General features: G+C 41.7%; 1 protein-coding gene and 1 long non-coding RNA gene across 4 annotated transcripts in view; one reads left to right on the top strand and one right to left on the bottom strand.

Moving 5' to 3' along the window:
* Positions 1 to 24,707, top strand: part of LOC128695568 (uncharacterized) — a 95,217-nt gene extending 70,510 nt beyond the window's left edge. Inside the window, exons 3-4 of the long non-coding RNA XR_011393063.1 lie at positions 23,251 to 23,944; positions 24,118 to 24,707. This is a non-coding gene — a long non-coding RNA (uncharacterized lncRNA). The remainder of the gene's footprint in view (positions 1 to 23,250; positions 23,945 to 24,117) is intronic.
* ec (echinus) overlaps positions 1 to 27,472 on the bottom strand; it is a 458,553-nt gene that overhangs the window by 26,706 nt on the left and 404,375 nt on the right. The gene's annotated exons all lie outside the window — the stretch shown is intronic.

The raw sequence follows: 27,472 nt of genomic DNA, 5'->3' as shown, positions 1-27,472 counted from the left end.
GGACTGACCACCTCAAAACTTTAAGGGTGATGGACTGATTACATCGTCTTCAAGTATCTTCTGCTGCTATCAACTTTTCTGTACTCGACTGAAGAAGCCTACTGTGTAGGCGAAACGTTTCGAAATAAAGATACCTAACTGTTGCATATGTGTCTTACCTAACAGATCCAAGTTTCTAAATCTTTCTTTACAACTTGAACCCACTGTTGCGAGTCCTGTGTTGGTTAGATACTTTTAGCATTTTATTTATATCCCCCTTTGTTTATTCCTGTCTTCCATTCATATACGTGATTCATGTGTATATCTTCCCTAACTTTGCATGTGCTGCAGTGTTGTGCGAAATATATAATACCTCTAGGAGTATGAACATAAAGGAGGAACACTGCAGCAGGCCTGTTGGCCCATACTAGGCAAGTCCTTTACAACCCACCCCACTAATAAAGCATTTACCCAACCAAATTTTCAAAGCTACTCTGTGTAATGTTCACTCCCGGTGTGTTGTTGATCCTTTCTAATTTATACTCTGTCAGGGCTTCTTTTTGTAGCTTAGTTTTCTGAATTTTACCGCTGTTACCTCATTAGGACTAAGCATGTGATAAAGTTTACTAAATTGTGAGATTGAGTTAGTGGACGACAGGATACTTAAGATGAAGTGATCACTGAGGATCTGCAGTGGCTGCGGCGGCATGGTGGCGCCATGACCCGCACCTCTCTCCCACCTACGCGAGTAAGGCTTGGGAAGCCGCCCAGGCTTACCTGAGGCTTAGTATGAGAGACTGTGGTGTGGTGGGGGTGGAGCGGGCTGGTGCATTGCCTGGTAAATATGGGGTTCTTAGTGAAGGGGCGAGGTCCAGAACAACATATAAGGTAGTTTGGTAATTGCTAGAGTTAACATGAAGTGTGTAGATGATTGGTTCAGAGAAGGAAGTCACAGCATTCGGCGTCTGATACCCACCGCCACTCCTCCCTCAGGAGATCCGAGCAATGGTGCAATTCTTGCAGTATTTCCGCCGGTACCCCCAACGGACCTACACAACTCTAACTCTACTGGAATAAAACCTTTGAAGTTGCCTTAATCACTAAATCCATGAGATTTCATTATCTGATGTGTAAAATACATATTATGGAAATATGACAGGGAAACATACAGAGCTTGTTCTCACTATTTAACTATCATATAAGACTAGTAGCAGCACACTGCTGATGTAGCCATTTATCTCAACAAGTAGGTCGGGCGATTCAGTTGTCTTTCCACCGTCACCAGCAGAGGAAACACCTTCAACTACTGAATACCTTGAACTACTACTTCCACTTTCTTCTATACAGGGGCCCGGTGGCTAAAGCTCCCGCTTCACACACGGAGGGCCCGGGTTCGATTCCCGGCGGGTGGAAACATTTTCGACACGTTTCCTTACACCTGCTGTCCTGTTCACCTAGCAGCAAATAGGTACCTGGGTTTTAGTCGACTGGTGTGGGTCGCATCCTGGGGGACAAGATAAAGGACCCCAATGGAAATAAGTTAGACAGTCCTCGAGGACGCACTGACTTTCTTGGGTTATCCTGGGTGGCTAACCCTCAGGGGTTATCTTATATTAACTAAATTGTACATATTTCAATCCCCCCCCAAAAAAAAAAAAAATCCATAAAAAATAACAATATGATGTTTTTTTCAGTTTGACTGCTGGTCAGGTAACCAACATGACTGACTGGACAGTTCCTATTCTCTGTGATATACCTGTAAGCGATTTAATTTTTTTTTCTACTCAGCTTAGTGGCCACTTATATTTGTGGTCAGCAGGCCTATATAACCATCATATCCGGGATGGTCAAGCGCCTGGAGGAATTTGCCAAATTTCCTCTTGAAGATCTGTGTTCATTACAACAATATTTCTTAGAATAAAGCGAACAGAATCCTTGGCTTCATATCAAGAAGCATAAATAATAGAAGTCCTCGGGTTGTTCAACTCTATATATCCTTGGTTAGGCCTCATTTAGATTATACTGCACAGTTCTGGTCACCGTATTACAGAATGGATATAAATGCTCTGGAAAACGTACAAAGGAGGATGACAAAGTTGATCCCATGTATCAGAAAACTTATCTATGAGGATAGACTGAGGACCCTGAATCTGCACTCTCTAGAAAGGCGTAGAATTAGGGGGGATATGACTGAGGTGTATAAATGGAAAACAGGAATAAATAAAGGGGATGTAAAATATCTAGCCAAGACAGGGCTCACAGCAATGGTTTTAAGTTGGAAAAATTCCGATTCAGGAAGGATATAGGAAAGTACTGGTTTCTTAATAGAGTTGTGGATGACTGGAAGAAACTCCCGAGTACCGTCATAGAAGCTAAAACGTTGTGTAGTTTTAAAAATAGGTTAGATAAATACATGAGTAGGTGTGGGTGGGTGTTAGTTGGACCTGACTAGCTTGTGCTACTAGGTCAGATGCCGTGCTTCTTCCTTAAGTGAATGTGATCTGACTTGACTAGGTTGGGGCATTGGCTTGAGCCGGTGGGGGACTTGGATCTGCCTCGCATGGGCCAGTAGGCCTGCTGCAGTGTTCCTTCTTTATGTTCTTATTTGCTTGTAGGGTTTTGAAGAGTCGTGGAACACGGATGCTGGTATTGTTGCACACGTCTTAATCACCAACTTGAGGGTATTTTATACCATTTTCAACATACACTACATATACACCCGTGTCACTGGTTACACTGCGTAGTGTGTCGTAGGTTTCGACATCCGTGTCATATCTGGTCGAGATGCAACTGGGGTTTGTCTTCACTAGGTAAAGTTACCAGAGACATTCCCGGATGTCTGGGAGAGTGAGTCGTGCTGAGCCACTAACATGCCGTGTCACGCTGGCGCTTATGTACACTTATTATATTCACAGGGAAGCGCTAAACACATAGCTGTCATATAGCAAATGGGGATTAGTGGTTTGATCCAAGAAAGGAATAGTCAGTTCCAATAGGCTTCGTGTGTATCACGCCATCATCCTTAACGGGGAGTAGTGCAGAGAAACACCTGTCCTCTGTCAACAGTATGGTAACATGAGATATATGGAGACATATAATGTAGTGACCATGAGGTTTAAAGTGTGCACATGATGGGTGTTGCGTGAATGTATCCCAACTCGCCCAACCATCAACATATCCCTCTGCTGAAGTCTCCCAGCTCAGGCTGACAGATTTCATTACCACAGGTGACCTGTACTTAGCTCAATGAGGACGTGTCGAGTGTGCTCTCTACGGACTGAACCAAGATGCCCTCCATCGAGCAACTTTACCAACAGCTTAAGGAAGAATTGAGGATGGCAAAGATGGAGATTCGGCGACTGACCGAGGAAAACAAGAAGATTCGTAGTAGTCCTCCTGTTTTGAGTCCTCAGGTCAAGAAGGGAAACGGTCAGTGGCTGGACAGCATGCAACGAAGTTGACGATCAAGAAGACGAATGGAAAGGTAGAAACGATGAAGAAAGAGACTGCTGTGGAAACTGTTGTGGAAACATCTAATGCATTCTCCGTGCTACCCGACGAATGTGAGTCGACTACTGGGAACGTCACGACGAACGACACCAAGGAAGGTAAGAATATTGTTGTTGATGGGGATAGCCAAGCTAGGTATATGGATAGGGCGTTCTGCTTGAAGGACAGGAGTAGGAGACAGAGGGTTTGCTTTCCTGGGGCTGGGATGGAGGATATTGTTAGCCGTCTGGATGACATCATGAGAGGTAATGGGAGCAATCCTATTATCTGTCTCAGTGCTGGAGGCAACGATGTTGGCAGACGTAGGAGTGAAGACCTGATTAGTAGGTATAGGTCAGCAATAGAAATAATTAGGAGGAAGGGTGGGAACCCTGTCATATGTGGTATTTTGCCAAGGAGAGGAGTTGGAAATGAATGGTTGTCCAGGGCAATTGGTGTCAATTGCTAGCTGGACAAATACTGTAAGGAAAATGCGGTAACATTCATTGACAACTGGGACCTCTTCTATGGCAGAAATGACATGTATGCCAGGGATGGGGTTCACTTATCTAGGTCTGGGGTGGGGGCACTGTTAGGAGCTGTTAGGACTTTAAACTAGGAATAGTTAGTGGTATGGGTTTTGACAGGAAAACAGTGAAGACCCAGTGTAGTAATATAAGTTCTAGGGGAACTAGTAATAAGCAGAACGAGGTAGATATTGAAAAGCCAGTGACACTAGGTGATAAGGACAGTAATAGGTTTAGTAGAAAAACAGAAATGAGCAGGAAGGGTAAAGAGAGAGTCTTTCAATGTTTATTATACTAATAGCCGTATTATTATTATAATCAAGAGGAAGTGCTAAACCCGGAGGATTATACAGCACCTGGGGGGGGGATGTGGAAGGCATTCAGGCTTAATTTGGGGAACTGGAGCACAGACCCAATTCCCCAAATCAAGTGCCCCTCACCAACATCAAGGAACCTTCCTTAGGAGCTAATAGCCGTAGTGCTAGGAATAAGATGGACGAGTTGAGATTGTTGCTAGTGCAGGTAACATTGATGTATTTGCCTTAACTGAGACGTGGTTTAATTCAAAAAGTCGGGACATGCCTGCGGAATGTCACATTCAGGGTTTTAAATTGTTCCAAGTAGATAGAAGTATCGGGAAAGGGGGTGGGGTGGCATTGTATGTCCGAGATCGCTTGAACTGTTGCATAAAAACGGGTATTAAGTCTGAAGTAACACATGCAGAGTCTGGATAGAATTTTCAGAGGGGCATGAAAAAATGATTTTAGGTGTGATATACCGTCCCCCAAACTTAGATAGGGACCAAAGGAGACTACTATGGGAGGAAATTGTTAAGGCGCTGAGGACGCGGTTAACCTACAAGAAGATATAAACAAAGTTTTCAAGTGGGCAATGGTAAACAATATGATGTTCAATGAGGACAAATTCCAACTACTCCGTTATGGAAAACTGGAGGAGATAATAACTAGAACAGAGTATACTACTGACTCCAGCCATACAATAGAGCAGAAAAATAATGTAAGGGACCTGGGAGTAGTAATGTCTGAGGATCTTACTTTCAAGGATCACAACAGTGCCACGATCGCACGTGCAAAGAAAATGATAGGATGGATAATGAGAACTTTCAAAACGAGAGATGCCAAGCCAATGATGATCCTTTTCAAATCACTTGTTCTCTCTAGGCTGGAATACTGCTGTACATTAACATCTCCATTCAAAGCAGGCGAAATCGCAGATCTAGAGAGTGTACAGAGATCCTTTACTGCATGTATAAGTTCTGTCAAGCACCTTAACTACTGGGAACGCTTGGAAGCACTTGACTTGTACTCGTTGGAACGCAGGAGGGAGAGATATATCATAATCTACACTTGGAAAATCTTGGAAGGAATGGTCCCAAATCTGCACACAGAAATCACTCCCTACGAAAGTAAAAGACTGGGCAGGCGATGCAAAATACCCCCAATAAAAAGTAGGGACGCCATTGGTACACTAAGGGAAAACACCATAAGTGTCTGGGGCCCAAAACTGTTCAACAGCCTCCCATCAAGCATTAGGGGAATTGCCAATAAGACCCTGGAAATATAAACACAAATGCAGTATAATGTGATCCTTTATTGACAACGTTTCACCCACACAGTGGGCTTTTTCAAGTCACACACGGATCTACCTGGGGTTGGAAGGTACGAGAGTATTTATAGTCATGTTCAGAATGTTGAGGTCAGGTGGAGAATGCTGCATCTGATGATCTACCGGGTGGGGTTATAGAGTCTTGGGTAGCTTGGCAGGGGTATTGGACAAGTTGTGAGTAGACCTTCTGCAACTTGTCCAATACCCCTGCCAAGCCACCCAAGACTCTATAACCCCACCCGGTAGATCATCAGATGCAGCATTCTCCACCTGACCTCAACATTCTGAACATGACTATAAATACTCTCGTACCTTCCAACCCCAGGTAGATCCGTGTGTGACTTGAAAAAGCCCACTGTGTGGGTGAAACGTTGTCAATAAAGGATCACATTATACTGCATTTGTGTTTATATTTCCATTGTGTCGGTATTTTATACCATTTATTTCCAATAAGCCCCTGGCTGCCTTCAAGAGAGAGCTGGACAGATACCTAAAGTCAGTGCCGGATCAGCCGGGCTGTGGCTCGTACGTTGGACTGTGTGCTGCCAGCAGTAACAGCCTAGTTGATCAGGCCCTGATCCATCGGGAGGCCTGGTCATGGACCGGGTCGCGGGGGCGTTGATCCCCGGAATAGCCTCCAGGTAACCAGGCCACAAGGCACGATAATGTAGTAATTCTAGGAGACTAACTTTAGTCATATTGATTGGAATTTCTTGACTGGGAATTTAGAATCATACGACTTCTTAGAAGTAGTTCAGGATTGTTTTTTGAAGCAGTTTGTGACAGAGCCTGCAAGGGGAAATAACCTGCTTGATTTAGTTCTGGCAAACAATGAATCCCTTGTTAATAATTTAGGTTGTCGAAGCCTGCCCATAATGCTCTGCATACGAGGGGCTTTGGCATGCTGCACTTTAAAAATTGTATTCCTTGTACTTCTCTGTATCATGTTCAGATTAATAAATAAATAAATAAATAAAGTTGGGTAGCAGCTTACCGAGGATGTATCAGATTGGGGAGTTGGTCACATTTAATTTTCTGAGTTATCCGATTTTAAAATTATATAAGATATACATTATGTACCCATAACATTGGTGTGCCTTAAGTATTACTGTAAATAATATTTGTATTCCATGTAAACATACCCTAAATAAAACTTGCCCAATTTTGTTGAAAAATTCCCACCCTACCACACCTCTAAAGCCACATCTCACACGGGCAAATAACCCCACTAAGTGCTTACCACCGAGGATATGGTGGAGACTGCTGCGTGATTATTGAACTAGAGCTCTGAGATAAGAAGCGTCTGGTCCCTACACTTGGCTTTGTTTTCCCTTTACCTCTTTACTCTGTGTCATTTCTTTAAGCCAGTTTATTTAGGTACAGGTACATATGAGTAAAATTAGCATATATAGTTTAACATATGTGTAAATTACATAAGAATATAAGGAGGAACACTGCATCAGGCATACTGGCCCATACTAGGTAGGTCTTTCTCCAACCCAAAGCCACTAAACCTAGAAAGACGCTCTGTTGTGCTGGTGGTTAACAACCAGGGTTGTGGTGGTAGTAGTAGTTGTGATAATTGTGGTTGTCTTCATCTTTTTGCGGAATCGCAGTATGCGCTAAATTATTAATTTTCTGTCAGGTTTAAAAAGGTAACCCAAACTTACAATTATAAGAAGCCTAAATTGTGGTGTGGACCAAGAAGGGGCTGCATACACACACGTGTACCTTCATATATAAGAGGAAACAAAATAATTCCAAAGTCGCAAATTTGAAGCTAGTCACTTCTCTCACAATAAACAAACCAAGTCAATGTGTAGGTAACCGAACACTGCTCATAATGGAGGCCTCTTGAGTGCCCGGGAAGAGTCGAGTGGCACGTCTGAAACACTAACCAGGACTCTGGCCTCCATAATAGTGCTCGGCACGTAGCATGTGCGGGCACTCGCACTTAAAACACGGCCGTGCGCACGTACATCTCAAGAATGGAAATAAGTCACTTTGACTTTTTTGGGTTATCCTAGGTAATTTACATATATGTTGCTATGTATGATAATCTGTGTAATTGTATTTATGTGTACCTGTACCTAAATAAACTAAAATACTGTCTTGTATCACAAATATACGCCCCGATATTTATACCCTAGGTCAGTGTACAGTCATAACACTAAGTTATGGAAGTGTGCTCAATGACCCACTGTATCCTCATCAGCTCGACGATAAGGTAGTTTTGTTAATGTACCAGGGATCTGCCAAAGTATCCATATCATTGAGTATTTGCTAATTTTGATGGTATCGGTACCTGCCTAAAATTGAGTATCAGTATCAGTAAAAATTTTGGTATCGTCTCATGACTACAAGACATTGAGAACACGAGGAGGGAGAAGTGTTGCGGGAATTGTGTATTGAAGGACTAGGCGAGAGCGGACACCAACACTGTGTTTGTATGACTTGCAACACAAGATAGCAAATGTGTGCTTATTTACATATATGTATACTTGAGCACATGTATGTGCGTGTGTATATGTATATATGTATGCATGTGCTTACAGTATGTGTACATAATATATGTGTTCAATAATACCTGGAGAGAGTTCCGGGGGTCAACGCCCCCGCGGCCCGGTCTGTGACCATGCAATACTTGGCAGGTGACTCCAGTTGAAGTACCAAGTCGTAGCCTTGTTTAAAAAAAATTGATAAATACTTTAAATTCAGCTTAATATTTAATATTTGTAGGTTTTAGTTGTAGAGTCTCTTAAACAGCTAAGTGAAGTGTGTAAAAAATCACACGGTGTAGGTTTAAAATGTTTTAAATGTGTGTTTAATTTATACGACTTGATAGCCTAGTTTCTTAGTAGCTTAGAGCAGTATAATGCCCACATTAGAGGCTAAAAAGCCTACTTAAATATTAAACCTTACTCTAAGACACACTAATACTGAAAGTTTGAAGTTGACCAGAAGAGGCATTCTTCAGTTATCGCACATAATCCAAGGATTTCAAGTTCTTTTTTTTTTTAATTATCAAGACCCAAAAGGCACAATACCGTAACTGGAACAATACACAAACAACCCGCACACTGAAGACTGAATGTTATGACGACGTTTCGGTCCGACTTGGACCATTAATTAACTAGTCTAAGTTGGACCGAAACGTCGCCAAAAGTTTCATTCTCCAATAAACATCTATCCACACTTGTTTAAGGACTGATTAAGGACCTACAGACTATAGGGAATAATCCCTCTTTAACTGTATGAATCGGCCTTTATTAAGCCATTCACGGGAGGCATAACTAAAATATTTCACAGCAAAATGTAACACTCCATTTAAAAAATGGCAAATTAGTACCTACACACTCCAATAACAATCCTAACCTTTTTATAAGTAAATGACACCAGTCTTAAGAGGCACGTAAGTTGTGTCTTCTAATAACATGTTCATTTTTCCGCTATAATCTACCCTTGTTTGGTAAGGTGAAGTCTAGGATCTTTCCTTAATTCAAGATGTAACTTAACAAATCTTTGAGGAGAAAAATAAACATGATATTAGGAGACAGGAAATGAAATCCGGGAATGGTCTGTGTAACATTATTGTAGATGACTGTGTAACATTAATCACAGGGCACCTGAACATGCCAAAAGATGCAAGAATTTGATCATTCTCAAGTTATGAATAATAACTTTGGAGGAGGAAAAAAAATAATTCAGGCAACTACTTGCAGTATTCCTTTGAGGTTACCTAATAACCACTACGTGCAGAATTAGTGCTGAATATTATATAGAAACCGAGATGTATGTTGTGCACTGTGGAGTACATGAGCAGAGTGCCTCAGTTAGACTGCAGGAGGAGGTGAGAGTGTAAACAGAAATAGGTCCGGGAGGTGATTAACCACAGGCATCACCTCATGAACGCCTCATTCATGACGGAGTAGGGGCATGACGGAGGGGTTAGGGACATGACTGGGTGAGACGAGTGATGGGAAAGTGTTTATCTGCTACCCTGTTCCACCGCACCATGCTCAACCTACCTTCCTTTTTTCTGGAAGGTTCTATTTATCCACTTTCATTACCGGAAAGTTCTATCCTATCTTTCCCTTCCTGCATTACCTGATGGTTCAACCTCTTCCCTAAGGATATGGGTTTCATATCAACTTTTAATTTCGTACTCAAGTAATGTGGTATTTTCCTGGGTGAAGGATGATGACTTACTTTCGCAATTTATATTTTTTTTTTAGCTTTGCAGTTCATTATACCTGAAAGATTATTTTTACCAGGCGTTTATCACCCCTGCGGGCTGGTCTCGAGCCAGGCCTCCTGGTGGATCAAGGCTGTTACTGCTGGTCGCGAACAGTCCAAGGTACGAGCCACAGCCCGGTTGATCAGGAATTGGAGAAACTTGGCCAGTTCCCTCTTGAAGACAGCCAGGGGCTTGTATATGTAAGAAGATGAATGTTTTAAAAATATAATATTTAAAAAAAATTCTGGATAGATCTTTGACTCATTTGTGTCACTGGGGGGGAATGGAATCGAGTCTCAGCTCTTGGCCCTTCCTGATTGCTCAAGGTCAATAATTTAGTTCTGTCCTCATTGGCCCCATCATCTCTAGGAACTTGTTTCTGCTCATTTCTCATCTAGCTTGTTCCACTTCGGGATTTTCTCTTAGAATGAACTGCTGTATAGTTAAAAATTCCAGATCATCCCTACGACCTCGTTTCAGGTCAGACCTCCTGGTTAACAGAAATATTTTCTGATATTCTTGTAATTCATTTGCGTCCTTCATCCTATACTCCCTCATCCTGTGTGTATCTGGTACGTCCTAATATATCTCCTGGTTCTCCTTTCTTCCATTGTTTTATACTTTAATTCCTTTAGCCTTCGTAAGTCACTCTTCTTGGTTCTGGGAGTAGTCACATATTAAATCTTTGGACTTTCTCTAGTTTCTGGATATGTCTGCTCAGGTGGGGGCTCTGTGTTAGTGCTGCGCTCTTTCTAATAAGTCTGACATACCTCTCATAGTGTCCTGAAGGACACTGTCTTAGCATATACAACCTGGTCTTAGTCACTGTTGCAAAGCAAGAAACCATACAGAGACGGAAACCTGAGGCACTTGCGAAGTGTGAAGAGGATGGCATTTATGCCGAGAGCCGGGAAGGGTTGGAGCCAAGGAACAGTGTCGCACTGTTTGTGGCCCTACACCTTCCCTCTACCTCCAACTTCCCTCTACCTCCACCTTGCTACCCACCATCAACTACCCCGTGGCGCGTGCCTCCACACAACCACGACTTGTTCAGTGGTTGTTTGTCTTCTAAAAAATTTTTTTGCCAGCTCCCCCACCTGTTTCCTACTCCCTCACTGTAGTAAACATGCTCTGATTACACCTAACCAGATCAACCTGGCTGTGATGGATATGTGGGCCAGCGGGCAGCCAGAAGCAAGTCTGAGTGACCAGGCAAGCACCAAACAAGCGGCCCTGGGCCAGGCTTGTTTGGTGCTTGCCTGGAGAAGTAGGAAAAATCTCGTAACCTTTCAAAAGTATAGGTCTTCCTGGAGGGTGTTTCGGGGGTCAACGCCCCCGCGGCCCAGTCCTTGACCAGGCTTCACGGTGGATCAGGGCCTGATCAACCTGGCTATTACTGAAAGTTAAGACACATGTGCAACATCTGGATATCTTTATTGTAGACGTTTCGCCATCCAGTGGCTTTATCAATACAGATTCTAGGACATAATAGGAAGACAGTAGAACTATATACAAAAGATGAGGTAATCAGTCCCTCAGCCTTGGAGTTAGTGTTCACAGCACAGCTGGTCGCACGTAGTCCAGTGTACGAACCACAGCCCGGCTGATCGGCTACCGGGCTGTGGTTCATACGTTTGACTACATGTGGCCAGCAGTAACAGCCTGGTTGATCAACCATACCAGCTCATTATGACTAATAACTTGTTTTATAATCATCCAGTATATTTGCCTCAGTGACGCTACTCTGCAATTTGTTTCACTTATCTAAAACTCCATTTTTATCCTAGTAATTTCAACACCAATCATCCTGTGAGTGAACATACCACCATAAAGACAGTACTGGTCAGTGCCACTCATCCTGTGAGTGAACATACCACCATAAAGACAGTACTGGTCAGTGCCACTCATCCTGTGAGTGAACATACTACCATAAAGACAGTACTGGTCAGTGCCACTCATCCTGTGAGTGAACATATCACCATAATACAGTACTGGTCAGTGCCACTCATCCTGTGAGTGAACATACCACCATAATACAGTACTGGTCAGTGCCACTCATCCTGTGAGTGAACATACCACTATAATACAGTACTGGTCAGTGCCACTCATCCTGTGAGTGAACATATCACCATAATACAGTACTGGTCAGTGCCACTCATCCTGTGAGTGAACATACTACCATAGAGTACAACTCAGTGTATACGGCTGCTACACCAACCTTGGCTTTCACAGTATACAGGTATTACTATTCAATTCAACTCAGTTCAGGTTTATTCTCTATAAGGGTTACAATGTGGGGTTTACAGGTTTTGGGTATTGTGTGGTTTACATGTTATAAAATACTAATTACAGAGGGGGCCACTAGGACACCTAGCATTTCGAGCAGACTTAGATTAATTCTTAACATTAAATCCTTACAGATTATGGTATTAAGGCTAAGTGACTACATCATAATTTGTGAGTTTAGCAATGTGAATGCTTTTGTTTTGGCACAATACAAAGTGTCTATATTGGAGTATCATAGGCAAACTTATGACTAGTTAGGATTTATTATTTTAAGATTAAGATTAGTATTTATTATTTTAAGATTAAGATTAGTATTTCTGGGTTAATAGTCAGTGGGTGAGTGAGTGTAATTGTGAACCACCAGGTGGTTATCATGTAGTTAGTTGTCGGGGTGGATCAGGGAGATAAGATGTTTTCTAACTGTAGTTTTGAAAGTGATGAATGTGTCTGCAGTTCTAGAGTTTTCAGGTAGGGTGTTCCAGATTTTAGGTCCTTTGAAATACATTGAATTTTTGTAAAGGTTTAGTCGAACACGGGGAATGTCATAGAGATGTTTGTGTCTGGTGGATCCTGTCACAACTATCAAGAAAGCGTTTTAGGTCAAGGTTAATATTGGAATTTAAGGTCCTGTAGATTGCACAGTAGTAAGTGTGGATGTTCTGAACAGGGAGTAAGTTTAGATCTATGAAGAGTGGGGGGGTGGGGTGTTGCCAGGGATGGGATTTAGTGATTATTCTTACTGCGGCTTTTTGTTGGGTTATTATTGGCTTTAGGTGTGTTGCTGCAGTTGAACCCCAAGCACAGATAGCATAGGTGAGGTATGGATATATAAGTGAATGGTATAGTGTGAGAAGTGCAGTTTGCGGCACGTAGTATCGTATCTTGGAGAGGATCCCCACCGTTTTGGATACTTTTTTTGCTATGTGTTGGATATGGGTGCTGAAATTTAATTATTATCTAAGAGTAATAAATACTGTTTGTGTAATATGCTTCCAACCTTAGTTACTGTCTTAATTACTTCATTAACGTTAGTGATATTTCCTTATGTATTTTTGAAACAATAGGACGATGCATGTGGTGTAGGAAGGAAGGTGGTGGGAGGATGACTCCCGACCCACCTGTTTAGAGCTTCTCAGTCCACCTGCTCAGAGCTCCTCGACCCACCTGCTCCGTGTGTAGCATGACTCACTCAGGTGAACCACCAGCATAATTACTGCTCTGTTCCCTAAGCTTAATATTTAATCCATGCAACTGCAATGTTGCTTTGTTTGTGGAACATTTTTTCTGGATCGTGTTATAAAGCATAATAATGTTGGTTAAGACGGGAGGGCGATGTGAGCGAGCTTGTCTGAGTCCCCTTACCACCTCTCTCTCCTGTCGTTCCCACGTTTACTCTCTTTTTCCCGCACATCTCCTGTCGTTCCCACACCGTCCCAGACCCCGGCTGGGAACTCTTCACTCCCCCTCTCCATCTCTATCTCCTCCAAGACAATATAGGAGGGAGAAACTGAGGGTTTCGGGGGTCAACGCCCCCGCTGCCCGATTTGAGACCAGGCCTCGTGGTCTTACTATCCTCACCTCAGTATTATATATATGTCGTGCCGAGTAGGTAAAACTTGCGATTTTGGTTTAAATAACAACGCTCTTCTTGCCGAATAAGGCAAGCGAAAATTTGTTTATGTAATAATTTCGCAAAAATCATTATGAACCTAACGAAAAAAATATACTTCATGGTGTTTGTTTATTATTAAATTATTATAAAATTATCTAAAATATATTTAGTTGGATTAGGCCAAATTGAATTGCGGTTGTTATAATAAGGTTAGATCAGTTTTCTAGGGTTCTTTTGGTACAAAATTATTAATTTTTACATAAAAAATATATCTTTAAACGTATAAGAGAAAATTTTAGAAAGAACTTAATTTTAAACGAGTTTTTGCTAATATAAATACACACACACACACACACACACACACACACACACACACACACACACACACACACACACACACACACACACACACATACACACACACATACACACACACATACACACACACATACACACAAATATATATATATATATATATATATATATATATATATATATATATATATATATATAATCTCGAAAAACTATTTATTTTTATTAATTATTTTGAATCGTGCTTAGTACCCAATGCTGGCAGGAACAACGCTAAGGATCCGGCCTCGTGCTGAAAAACCAGAGACTTTGGATCCTTTCCTGAGGTCAGAAGGTTAAATGGCAGGTGTCGTGCCCTGGGCGTACTGCAGTGAAATTCGTGACCTGACGGCCATCTCCGAGCCTGCTAACTACTACAAGTTGCAACAGCCAGCTGGTGTCCAGGAAGACCAGTGTAGGGCGCAGCCAAGCCTCGGATACTACGGGGTTGTGGTGAATAGATGGGATTGGCACCAGCAGCAAGAACTACACATTCTTGAAGACTGAGACACTTAAGCAACATTCAAAACCATTTTACCTGGAGGTTATTCCGGGGATCAACGCCCCCGCGGCCCGGCCCATGACTAGGCCTCCCGAAGGATCAGGGCCTGATCAACTAGGCTGTTACTGCTGGCCGCAGCCTAATTGATCAGGCCCTGATCCATCGGGAGGCCTGGTCATGGACCGGGCCGCGGGGGCGTTGATCCCCGGAATAACCTCCAGGTAACCTCCAGGTAAAATGGTTTTGAATGTTGCTTAAGTGTCTCAGTCTTCAAGAATGTGTAGTTCATTACACATTTTTGTTATCCGAATTATGATACTCTTTCAACCCAGCCTGGTTACCTGTAATCGATTCTAGGAGTCACTGCCAAGAAAGCCGGGAAGGTGTTGAAAAGTGAGCAGACTCCGTGGGGGCAGTGACCCCCAAAATTATCTTCAGGTAACCGTGTCTCTCTGTATTGTCTGTATTTTCTTTCAATTTCCATCTTTTTTTCTTAAATTTTCTAAGGAAAGACAACTTTTCCAAGAGTCTGTGCGCTTCAGCATTCAGATTTTTTCATTCGCTTTTCCAGACTTCTCACACAGCTTCTCAGTAAACATTATGTTCCTTGTTTGTTTTGTCCCAGTCACTTTCCAGAGCGTTGAAAGCTAAGTTTACTAAACATTACCTCACCTTGAATATTTTAGTTCACAGCACATGAGGGCTTTTGCTTGTTTGTTCTTCCATGGGTTTAATTAGCGTGTATTGTACTAAGATCGTTATGTCTGATCAATTATTCATTGCTCTTGAAGATCAAAAATAGTGCCTTACAGATTCTAATACGTTGGCTCGTAGCAAATTTGTTAGTCTTTGGAGTTTTGTGTTATGCGTCTTGTGTTCTAGAATACTACCTAACAGTTTTCCCCCGATACCTTTACCTTTGATGAGTTTCGAGAGTCTTTCTACTCGAGGAGCCCGGACATGGACCAGGCTACTGTTCTTTTATCTTTCACTTCAAATTTGGAAAGGAAATATTTGGTAGTGTACAAGATTTTAGGCTGAAGTTTTGAGACTCTCTGACCGCGGGTTCTATCCCCGCCCGTGGTATAGTTTGCTTTGCAAGTAGTTTCCCATATTTTTTTTTATCTGATCAGTGAATTCCTCTGTCACTGACGACGATACTTTGTACGTAGATACAATCATCAGATTCTGTTGTCTTCTATTCCTTGAATTCTACTAATTTATTTTAACAGTAGTGTACACGCAACAATCTTTCACAAAACACCTACTCCTTCAATGTCTCCGTCAGGTTGTTTATGAAACTAATTTTATTCTTATCTCTGCTAAAATTTGAAGCCTTTTAGCAGAGTTATTATACAAATATTGTTTTGTAGCTGAGTTCGGTGCTGCTCTGTATCGTATTGTATGTGTCGTCTCTTTCCTACTGTGTCAAGTACTACCACATCTCTTGATGCAAAGTTTGGTGCGAATATTATTTCGTCCGAACTGGTGGTAGTTTAGTATCTGCGAATGTAGCAGTTTTCAAATGTTTTCATGGCCCGTTTTGTGTCTCAGTGATATATATTCCTCCTATCTCACATGTTGTATTTTTATGTGGGAGGTAATATGATTGATAACTGTGATGCGTGGTAATGGGAGACATTCAGTAATGGACAGTGATTATGTTGTGGATGAGATCGTGAGGGAGGTGGAGGCCGTAGCTACACAGTTGTTGCTGGAGGCTCTTAACTAGTGTGTGGGTGTAGTACTTGCCTGCACCGTGGGAACCATCACCTGCCCCCGCCACACACTTAAACCATAAAAACATAAGAAACGTGGAACACTGCAGCAGGCCTACTGGCCCAGGCAAGGCAGGTCCAAGTCGCTACCGGCATAAGTCGGTAGCGACTTGGACCTGCATTGTCAGGTGTTAACACCTTATCAGTCCTGCACTGTCAGGTGGACCTGCATTGTCAGGTGTTAACACCTGACAATGCAGGTGTATATCGTGACCAGTAAATACATCAATGAACTGTTAGAATGCAGAATTATCGCCCCCGTCCCTTGAGCGCAGAGTAGTTGAGGTAGGAAAGAAATAGTGAAGGGTAGTGATAATGAGTAAAACACGAGAGAAAGGAGTTGAGAAGGTGAAGGTGGGGCGATTCAGAGGTCATACGGGTGACTGAAGATGTGCTCACTTACATGGATAAGCCTTCACGAGAGAGCACCTATTTTTTTTTTTTTTTTGACCTATAGACAATTCCGGTCCCAGCCAAGCCTCCTGCTAATGGCCAGTCAACCAGAACACACAGTGCAACATAGGCACTGCCAGTGCTATCTTCAACTGGATGTTTGAGTACCCGTGTATGTATACATAAATGAGTTTGCAGATGTAGACCTCCAGCTCTTGAACTATCCTGTTTAACTTCATTGAGTACCATGATTCAACGATGACTAAATACTTTCTAACGTCTTGGTTCAATATGTGTTTCAATTAGCCTTTCCTCTGTGGCTCCCTCCTCTCTTTATTACATCCTCGTCGCCTTACTGAAGTTTCCTAGCTCAGACTGACAGGTTGATTGATGTACGAAACTCATCTTGTGTGACAGAATATGACAGGGAAACAGATATGAATAAAAGCTAGCTGAAATGTAGAATAAGGTAGCAGTTCACTGCTGATGCATCCACTTTTGCTGAACACACAGTCCTGGTCTCTCTCATACTGACTAGTTTATTCATCTTGTCTGTGTCCCAGAGTATTTTATTCGTCATTATCGTATGTACTTGCTCTGTGCTTGTCCAGAGGTATAAAGTCAAGTCTTGGGGACTCCACTGGTTAAGTTTGCTAATCTTGTATCGTCTCTCACAAAAACTAGTGGTTAGTTTAATACTAATCTTCGTGGCAATGCTGTATCGAAGGTTTTTCTTTGTGGTCTGGGAATATACAAGCCCTTCTCTTTCTTAGATGATCTCTGTCAGCCTATTCTTAATCGATTTTAAGGGATGATTTTCTGTTCCTGACCTCGTATTACAACCCGCTTAACAGAGGAGAACCGGATGTAGAAAACATAAAAGCTGAATAAGATGCAAAGAGGAGCCGGTTGGGGGTAGAGGCACAGGCGGCAACTAAAGACTCAGACGACCCGAAGGGGATGACTGAGGTGTAGGAACTAAAATATAGTTTGTAACTACGACCTAAACAAGATGAAAAATAGCCTCGGGAAATTGTAAGCTACAGCGCCACCCTTTTAGTGCCCAAGACTGGGAATCTGGCCTCCTGACCTGATTATAGAAATTATTCTATACAATATACATAATTCTAGTCTTTGAAATGATTGTGTATGTCATGGTGGAGCAGCCGACATCATATTGGACTAGATACAAGTATTGTTGTGGCTCACAGCGGGTATACCACATCAACGAACCCACTGCTATCGTCTGCCTTGCTTGCAAGACCTCTCAATTTATGAACCAGTAATCATGGCAGAGAGTATCTGAAGAGCACGACTCCACCACCAGAGACTAAACTATCAGTAACAATCATCTACGGAGATAAATAATATACAGTTACAATACTGACAATAAAAAAAAACAGACACAATGCAGTATAATGAGATTCTTTATCTGCATTTGTGTCTATTTTTCCAATAATAACCTAAACATAACCTAGTCTTCAGACTAGAGACAGCAGCAAGTCAGAGCTACATCTGCCCTCCTCTTATTTTACTACAAATCTAAATTTAAACTGATTCCTCAACAAACGTTATATTAGGTTAGGCTAACGTAAATTAACCACATTTAATTAACCATTAAAATGGTATAAAATACCGACAGGTTGTTAGGTAAGACACATATGCAACAGTTAGGTATCTTTATTATAAGAACATAAGAACATAAGAACGAAGGAACACTGCAGAAGGCCTACTGGCCCATGCGAGGCAGGTCCAAGTCTCCTACCGGCTTAAGCCAATGCACCCAACCTAGACAGGTCAGGTCACATTGACTTAAGGGAGGAACACGGCAACCGACCTGTTAGCACAAGCTATCAGGTCTAACTCACACCCACCCACATCTACTCATGTATTTATCCAACCTATTTTTAAAGCTACACAACGTTCTGGCCTCTATAACGGTACTTGGGAGTTTGTTCCACTCATCCACAACTCTATTACCAAACCAGTACTTTCCTATATCCTTCCTGAATCTGAATTTTTCCAACTTAAAACCATTGCTGCGAGTCCTGTCTAGGCTAGATATTTTCAGCACACTATTTACATCCCCTTTATTTATTCCTGTCTTCCACTTATACACCTCAATCATATCCCCCCTAATTCTACGTCTTTCTAGAGAGTGCAGTTTCAGGGCCCTTAGTCTATCCTCATAGGGAAGGTTTCTGATACATGGGATCATCTTTGTCATCCTCCTTTGTACATTTTCCAGAGAATTTATATCCATTCTGTAATACGGTGACCAAAACTGTGCAGCATAATCTAAATGAGGCCTAACCAAGGATGTATAGAGTTGAAGAACAACCTGAGGACTCCTATTATTTATGCTTCTTGATATGAAGCCAAGGATTCTATTAGCTTTATTGCGAACACTTATGCACTGTTGTCTTGGTTTCAGATTACTGCTAACCAGAACTCCTAAATCTTTTTCGCAATCCGTAATATTAAGATCTACATTATTTAGTTTATATGTGGCATGGTTATTGTCCTGTCCAACATTTAGAACTTTGCATTTGTCTATATTAAACTGCATCTGCCACTTCTCCGACCACTGCATCAGTCTATTCAAATCTTCCTGGAGTGCTCGAATGTCCTCGTCAGAATGAATTCGACGGCCTATTTTGGTGTCATCGGCAAACTTGCCGATGTCGCTCTTTATGCCCTCATCTATGTCGTTTATGTAGATTGTGAACAGCAGGGGGCCCAACACTGACCCCTGTGGAACACCGCTCGTGACGCTTCCCCACTCTGATTTCTCCCCATTTATGCAAACTCTCTGCTGCCTATTTGTCAACCATGCCTCTATCCAGGAAAAAATTTCTCCTCCTATTCCATGTGCTTTAATTTTCCTCAATAGTCTCTGATGTGGGACCCTGTCAAAAGCCTTACTGAAGTCCATATACACAATATCATATTCATTACCATGATCTACCTCCTCAAATACCTTAGTGAAAAAAGTTAATAAATTCGTAAGGCAGGAACGCCCCTTTGTAAAACCATGCTGAGATTCGTTGATTAATTTATGCTTTTCAAGGTGGCTACGAACTGCCTCGGCAATTATTGATTCCATAAATTTTCCCACTATGGAGGTTAGGCTTATTGGTCTATAGTTCGAAGCTAAGGACCTGTCACCTGTTTTGAAAATAGGTATCACATTTGCCATTTTCCACTTATCTGGCACCATGCCAGTTTGTAGTGATATGTTGAAAAGATTAGCCAAAGGTGTGCTAAGCTCCTCTTTACATTCCTTTAGAACCCTTGCATACAGTTCATCAGGGCCTGGGGATTTGTTAGGTTTTAATTTATCTATTTGCCTAAGGACCATGTCACTTGTGACCCTAATAGTGCACAGTTTATTATCGTCCTGTTCTACATAATTTGTCATTACTGGAATATCGCTGGTATCCTCCTGTGTAAAAACTGAGAGGAAGTATGTGTTAAAAATTCTACACATTTCCTTATCACTGTCAGTGAGCTGACCCGAGGAACTTTTGAGTGGGCCTATCTTGTCCCTGATCTTACTTCTGTATACCTGAAAGAATCCTTTTGGGTTAGTCTTCGATTCTCTTGCAACTTTAACCTCATAATCTCTTTTTGCTTTTCTAATTCCCTTTTTTATTTCTCTCTTTAACTGAATATATCGATTTCTTAATTGCCCCTCTCCTCTTTTGATTTGCCTATATATGCCTCTCTTTTGACCAATCAGATATTTTAATCTATTGTTCATCCATTTAGGATCATTTTTGTTTGATCTGATTTCCCTATTTGGAACATAATTTGACTGAGCAGCTAGAACTATGCCCTGGAAAGCATCATATCGGCAACCATCACCACCTACCTGACCCTTAGTCAGGTCATTCCAGTTCAGCCCACCTAAGTAATTTTTCAGTCCTATGAAATCAGCCAAGCGAAAGTCAGGGACGGAGACTTGATTGCCATTATTAGGGGAATTCCATGATATGTTAAAACTGAGTGATTTGTGATCACTCTCCCCAAGCTCATCATTAACCTCAAGATTATTAATTAGTGTTTCCCTACTGGCAAGAACCAAGTCAAGGAGGTTATTTCCCCTAGTTGGCTCTGTCACAAACTGTTTTAAAAAACAATCCTGGATCGTATCAAGAAAGTCACCCGACTCTAAATTTCCTGTCAAATTGCTCCAGTCAATCTGTCTATAGTTGAAATCTCCCATTAGCACAACATTTTCGTGTGTAGATGCCTTACGAATTTCGTCCCATAGAAGTTTACTGCACTCCCTATCAAGATTTGGGGCCCTGTAAATCACACCCAAAATTAGTTTTTCTCGGCCCTCGAGAAGCTGTAACCAAACAGATTCAGTGGCTGACGCTTCTAATTTAATATCTTGTCTAACACAACAATTTAAATTGTCTCTGACATACATCGCTACTCCACCACCTTTCCTGTTGACCCTGTCAGTGTGGAATAATTTATAGCCTTGTATGTGACATTCAGAGGGCATCTCTCTATCTTTCAGATTGAGCCAGGTCTCTGTTATAGCAATAATATCTATGTTTCCTGCACTTGCAATTAATCTTAGCTCATCTATCTTATTTCTAACACTCCTGCTATTAGTATAGTAAACCTTAAGGGAGCTAGTCCCTTGCTGCCCTCTGCTGTCCCCCTTTGTTTGCTGACCTGTTCTATTGTCTTTATTTATAACTTCATGCTGAATGCCTTTTATACATTTACTGTTTCCAACCCTAGTGTTGCAACCTGCTTGTTTCCCACACACACCCATACCTCTATCTTCCATCAGTTTAAAATCATAGGCATTTCACCAATGGCCTTCTCAATCGAGTCTGCAAGTGCTACCACCCCTGCCCCAGAGAGATGTACCCCATCCCTTGCATACATATCATGTTTGCCATAAAAGTTGTTCCAGTTGTCAATGAATGGGATTGCAAGTTCCTTGCAGTATCTGTCTAGCCAGCAATTTACACCAATTGCCCTAGACAACCATTCATTTCCTACTCCCCTTCTAGGCAAGATGCTACATATGATTGGGATCCCTCCCTTAGACTTAATGAAATCTATAGCTGACCTGTACTTATCTAGCAGCTCTTCTCTCCTACCCTTCCCAATATCATTTCCACCAGCACTAAGACAGATAATGGGCTTGTTCCCATTACCTGACATGATATTATCCAGCCTGTTGACAATGTCCCCAACACCAGCTCCAGGGAAGCACACTCTATCTCTCATCTTCTTATTCCTATTACAAAAAGCACGATCAACATATCTTACCTGAGAGTCACCAACCACAAGAATGCGCTTACCTTCATTAGCAGGGGCAGTAGTACCCTTACCTTCACTGGCCACTGAAGTACATTCATCCTGGAGAACAGAGAAGCGATTTCCTACCTTCAGATCTTCACTCTTAACTTTCCTTACTCTGATGCGCCTCCCATTACTGTGAACAACTCGCCACTTGTAGCAGGTGCTGGACTGCACCTCACTGCTGGTAGCCGTTGCTACCTCCCCACCTACAGCCTCCTCACAGTGAGAGACAGACTGCACCTCACTGCTAGAAGCCTCATTCCCCACATCTCCAACCACCTCACACTCTCTCCCAGGCCCATTGAGGTGGACCTTCAGCCTCCTAATCTCCTCCTGGAGAAGCAAGACCTCCTCCTTCAACTCTCCAACCTCAGATTTTAAAACACTGCAGAAGCAAGCCATGCTTTGTAACCGTCCACGCTAATCCCCAAAGCAGCTCAGGGTCTGTGACCTCACGTGACGACTGACCACTGAACACTGACGACTGACCACTGAACACTGAAACGTTTCGCCTACACAGTAGGCTTCTTCAGTCAAGTACAGAAAAGTATCTTCTGCTTCTATCAACTTTTCTGTACTTGACTGAGCTGTATAGTCCTTGTGGCTTAGCGCTTCTTTTTGATTATAATAATAATGTACTTGACTGAAGAAGCCTACTGTGTAGGCGAAACGTTTCATAATAAAGATACCTAACTGTTGCATATGTGTCTTACCTAACAACACATTTAACCAATTATCACTACACAAATAAATGAAAAATTGCCTTACTGAGATGTATGTTCTGATGTAATAGAAACCAGAATCGCTGTGTAAACAGAGTTAAGCTCATGCGTCAGAAAATCAATGTTCTGCCGTAGTGGCAATGTCGCTTTTTTCCACTTTCTTAAACTGTTATAAAAAAAAAAAAAAAAAAAACGACGTTCTCTATGAGGCTAAGTTGCAGAGTCAGACCACTGCAAGTTGACATGTATGTGAATACGGACAAAATGGAATAAATAAGAGATGATTTAATGCACTATGGAAACTTTATAGATGACTACGTTTCCTTAACGCAGGTAACATTTTTAGCTCCTTTGTGAGTGAAATGTAGTCAGTTATAGTTTCCTATGCTACATCAGTGTCTCGATTTATTCCAGACTTGGACTACTCTCACACCACTCGGTGGATGTCTGTCCGCTCCCTGGACATCCGTGCTGTGTTACACCCTTATATAGAAGAGGGAGGAGAGGACCAGCAAACGTTCAGGTGGGTTCTGCAAGTACTCCAGGGGTGAGACCACCCTGTACTACCTTCATCATGCAAGTACTCCACGGGGAAGATGACTGTCACCATGGACCACCCTGCTATCTCTCGTCTTGCAAGTATCCCCAGGGTGAATTTGATTGTCACCCTGGACTACCCTACTGTGCCCTTGTCATTAAAATGTTATTGTATTAATCGATAATACCCAATCTCACCACAAATCAAATCTGTATTTATAAGATTATTACAGTAATGTGTGTGATATAGATGTAGTACACAGTTGTGCATACGTTGTGAAAAAATACAAAGTCCATGTTACTCTTCTAGCATTTTAATCTCACTATTACCTACCCGAGGATTCATTGAACACGTAGACACAGAATAGTGTGGAAAGTCTTATGGTTGTGAGAAGAATTCCAGCTCTAAATTAGTGGTAAGAGTAATGATTCTTAATGTATATATGTATTTAGCAGTCCTCTCTGGTGTACCATCTTAGTCTGCGGTCTACCACCAACACTATGCCACAACACTGGCCTTAATACCTTAGATGGGTTTCGGGAGCTTCCCTACTATCGCTTGTTTATCAAGGTAAAATCGTATATCCTCATAACTATTTTTGTGTAAATTTTGAGAGTAGGTGGGTGTGAGTAGAATAGTAAAAAGATTATGATCATCCTATCACCATTAATAATAATGTTTTAAGGTTTTATTGGTGTCTTGCTTTGTGTTGCGTAGCGATACTCTCGTGTCTTGACCCGCAGACTTTAGGTGGTGATGGCAACACGACTATTGGGCCATTGGTATGCTGTGTTTTGAGGTACCAGCACGATGGTGAGGAGAGAGAAATGCGGTTGCATGGAACCTTCACTGACAACGTTTAGCTCCCCCCCCCCCCCGCAGTGGACTTTATCAAGTTACAAACAGGCAAGGGTTATCTGTGGCTTCATAAATCACACTGCGTGGGTGAAACGTAGCCATTAAGGTTCCAATTATCACCATTCGTGTCTCCTTGCCTGCAGTGTCGTACAGAACCACATCCCACCGCCATGGAAAAGGGGACGACCACACCTTTCTTGGAGGAGACCACGCCTTTGAAGGTTGTCACCGCCCCTACCACCAAAGGAGTGACCAAAGACGTGACCGCTTCTGTCTTGATGGTGTAATTGCCGTTTACATGTCCAGAGGCTTGAAGTAAATATTGGAATGGAGGAACATTGCAACAGGCCTACTGGCCCATATAAAAGAACATAAGAAGAAGCACTGCATCAGGTCTACTGGCCCGTGCTAGGCAGGTCTAAGACACCCATACTTGGCATGCGTTTCTGAACTTCAGCTGTTCTCCCCTCGTATACGCGATTACCTTCCACTTATCAACATCAAATCCAAATTAATGAAATGCAAAAGTAATTAAATTAAACATAAATAAAAGTTTAGTACATTTTATAAGGCAATATTTAATATTCTATAAAGATACTAAGCAAAGATAACGTTCGTTTCAGTTCCTTCACAATGCTCGATTGGTAGCACACTCAGCTCACACACTGAGGTCCGTGATTCGATCCCCGGTACGGCTGGAAACATTATGACGTGTTTCCTCAAGACACCTGCTGTTCCTGTTCACCCATCAGTAAAATAGGTACCTGGGCATTAGTCGACTGTTGTGGGTCGCATCCTGTGACAAAATTAACAGGAAGTGCCCGAAATGCTCTGCACAGCAAGCGGTTTTTCAGGTAGACTCCAGATAGATAGGCCTGTATATATTGTACATGCACTTGTAGAAATAAATAGTAGTAGTAGTTGTTGGTCACAAACTTGGCTTGGCAGAATCACACAGTAAAGGTTTGCTTCTGTAAATATACATTCGTTTTCTGAGAGTTAAGCTCCAGTTGCCTGACGGAGGAAACTGTCAACAGCCAATATGGAAACCAAAAATACCGACACTAATATTTTCTACTTGCAAGGAACGTTCAGAAAGCTTGAAGGCGGCAACCACCTCTATACTGGAGACAGCGACTGCTTGTACATTAAAAGAAAGGCTTACTTTTTCTTCTACACACCTATACAGTGTGCTGGCCACTCCTAGGCTGGGCGGGTCCCCAGGGAAGACGGTGACTATGTAGGTCAGCCGTGAACGACCTGCACACCTTCTACACGTATACCCACCATACACACTTTCATTACTGTGTATATGTCGTGCCGAATAGGTAGAACTTGTGATTTTTGGCTTAAGTAGCAACGCTCTTCTTGCCGAATAAGGCAAGCGAAAATTTGTGTATGCAATAATTTCGCAAAAATCATTCTGAACCTAACGAAAAAATATATTTCATTGTGTTTGTTTATTATTAAATTATTGTAAACTTACCAATAATATATTTAGTTGGATTAGGCTAAATTAAATTGCGCTTATAAATTGCGCTTGTTATAATAAGGTTAGGTAAATTTTCTAAGATTCTTTTGGTACAAAATTATTAATTTTTACACTAACATAAATGAAAAAAATATATCTTTAAACGAATAACAAGAGAAATTTAGAAAGGACTTAATTTTAAACGAGTTCTTGCTAATTGACGAAGTTTACCTATTCGGCATATTATATATAATATATATGTCGTGCTGAATATGTAAAACTGGTCAATTAGCAAGAACTCATTTAAAATTAAGTCCTTTCTAAAAATTTCTCTTATACGTTTAAAGATATATTTTTTTCATTAATGTTAATGTAAAAAATTTTAATTTTGCTCCAAAAGAATCTTAGAAAACTTACCTAACCTTATTATAACAAGAACAATTTATTTTAGCCTAACCCAACTAAATATCTTTTAGATTTGTTTACAATAATTTAATACTAAACAAACACAGTGAAATATATTTTTTTCGTTAGGTTCAGAATGATCTTGGCGAAATTATTGCATACACAAATTTTCACTTGTCCTATATGGCAAGATGAGCTTTGCTATTTAAGCCAAGATCGCAAGTTCTGCCTATTCGGCACGACATTATATATATATCTAAATATATATATATATATATATATATATATATATATATATATATATATATAAAAACACTGATCTCTGGCTGAAGGAGACTCGAACCTACGAACCTTAGGACAAGGTACGCAGTGCTTTACCAATCTACCCACACTGGACCAGTACCTTGGCGTGTAGCATGAGCTACACGTTTGATCCAAGGCAGCCAGCTTTCAGGGAGAAGGCTTACAGCTTTTCATCTCATCCCCTGCATGCATCAGCCTTACTAGAGATTTGAACAATGCAAGGAATTCGCGAGAGCATGCGAAATATACACAAACACTGATCTCTGGCTGAAGGAGACTCGAACCTACGAACCTTAGGACAAGGTACGCAGTGCTTTACCAATCTACCCACACTGGACCAATACCTTGGCGTGTAGCATGAGCTACACGTTTGATCCAAGGCAGCCAGCTTTCAGGGAGAAGGCTTACAGCTTTTCATCTCATCCCCTGCATGCATCAGCCTTACTAGAGATTTGAACAATGCAAGGAATTCGCGAGAGCATGCGAAATATACACAAACACTGATCTCTGGCTGAAGGAGACTCGAACCTACGAACCTTAGGACAAGGTACGCAGTGCTTTACCAATCTACCCACACTGGACCAATACCTTGGCGTGTAGCATGAGCTACACGTTTGATCCAAGGCAGCCAGGCTCGTAGGTTCGAGTCTCCTTCAGCCAGAGATCAGTGTTTGTGTATATTTCGCATGCTCTCGCGAATTCCTTGCATATATATATATATATATATATATATATATATATATATATATATATATATATATATATATATATATATATATATATATATATATATATATATATGTCGTGCCGAATAGGCAGGGGCACCGGGGGCACAATAAGAGAATACTGTATCAACGTACGTGATCCCAAAATTTATTAAGATCTTGCGATGGATATGGGAAAAACCGGGCCGCCAGCAGGAACAGCCTGGTTAGCCAGGCAAGGAACTGACAAGCCTAGCCCAAGTAGCGCTGCAACAGCAGCCAACAATCAGGCCTGGTCTGGGACCGGGCTGAGGGGGCGGTGATCCCCGGAAGCGACTACAGGTAACAGTCAATGTT

Source organism: Cherax quadricarinatus, chromosome 42 (genome assembly GCF_038502225.1).
Source record: "Cherax quadricarinatus isolate ZL_2023a chromosome 42, ASM3850222v1, whole genome shotgun sequence".
Lineage (NCBI taxonomy): Eukaryota > Metazoa > Arthropoda > Malacostraca > Decapoda > Parastacidae > Cherax > Cherax quadricarinatus.
The sequence above is the reverse complement of the archived record's forward strand: the minus strand, read 5'-3'. Positions and strand labels throughout refer to the sequence as shown.